Here is a 1134-nt window from a genome sequence, read left to right on the forward strand (position 1 = left end):
CACGGAATTAATCAATACAGACTTTATCCTCCAAGAGTAAAATTCTCACACAAAAAAAAGAAAAGAAAGAAAGAAAGAAAGAAAAAAGTCGAATCAACACTATGATGCAACAACAACAAAAGAACATAAACAACACTTTCTAATCCACTTTTTCCACTAAAACATCGTCGATTTTTGGTTTCCTCTGACTGATCTTGACCGCATCAGCTGTGCACCGACCACGGAAAGAAATAAAAGGAAAGAAAATAAAGGTTTATTTCAGGTTCAATCATGCAATTCGCTCGACCCCAAAACCCCGCCAAGTCCAACTTTCCTTTTCTCATTTCTCCTTTATTTCCTTCGTTTCTCTCCCTTTTCACGTTCTCCGCCTTTTCTCTGATGCCTCCCCCACTTACCAACGGGTACGTCACGCGTCGTAATCCAACACGGGACCGAGAACGAGAGAAAATAATACGAGCACTCAGGTTGTGATGTAGAGAGCGACCGCCATGTTATCGCCTCAATTTTGAAGTTGATGTAGGAACGAAACACGGAGGGAATTTCGTGTTATTTTTACGCTAATTGCGGCTTTTATTACCATTCTAAGACGTATGTTGGCTCGGAGGCTTACTATCGCATGCTTGAAAGGTGTTATGAAGTCCATGGATGTGATTTATTAGATAAAATTTGGGTTTATTTACATTTTCTTCTCCGTTGCTTGGGTAGCCGACAATTTCGAATGTCATTGGTCCGTTTGAATAAATTTGTTGTTTTTCACATTTTGTATTTGAATAACAATTAAAGGGTCAGAAAATAACAGTATGATGTTCTAAAAATTTTAGGTGAAATGAAAGAAGTAATGTCCTTTGAATTTGATATATATTTTTTTTCTCTCGTTCAAACCGTCACGTCAAGACGCTCGACGTCACATTTGTGGGATATATGTGAACATGTTTTGCAGACGATTTCATTAATAGAGAAACCGTATTGTCCATGCTAACAAGAATCTCCCTGATAACAATGATGAGCAGTACTATTCAAAACCGTTGGGATTCAAAACGTGCATTTATAACAATATTTTCTGGACTGGCATTGTTATTCCCCGTTATTTAGTGTTGTCGCTCTATATGAATGCTGAGCGCAATACTGCAACAG

The 1134-nt window shown here is 38.1% G+C and overlaps 1 protein-coding gene across 2 annotated transcripts in view; it reads right to left on the bottom strand.

Moving 5' to 3' along the window:
- Window positions 1-511, bottom strand: part of LOC113825369 (condensin-2 complex subunit H2) — a 20926-nt gene extending 20415 nt beyond the window's left edge. For both annotated transcript variants that reach the window (XM_027378185.2, XM_027378184.2), the window contains exon 1: window positions 396-511. The gene's annotated coding sequence lies outside the window, so the exon portion shown is untranslated. The remainder of the gene's footprint in view (window positions 1-395) is intronic.
- Window positions 512-1134: the final 623 nt, after the last annotated feature.

The sequence above is a fragment of the Penaeus vannamei genome, chromosome 17 (genome assembly GCF_042767895.1).
Source record: "Penaeus vannamei isolate JL-2024 chromosome 17, ASM4276789v1, whole genome shotgun sequence".
Classification (NCBI taxonomy): domain Eukaryota; kingdom Metazoa; phylum Arthropoda; class Malacostraca; order Decapoda; family Penaeidae; genus Penaeus; species Penaeus vannamei.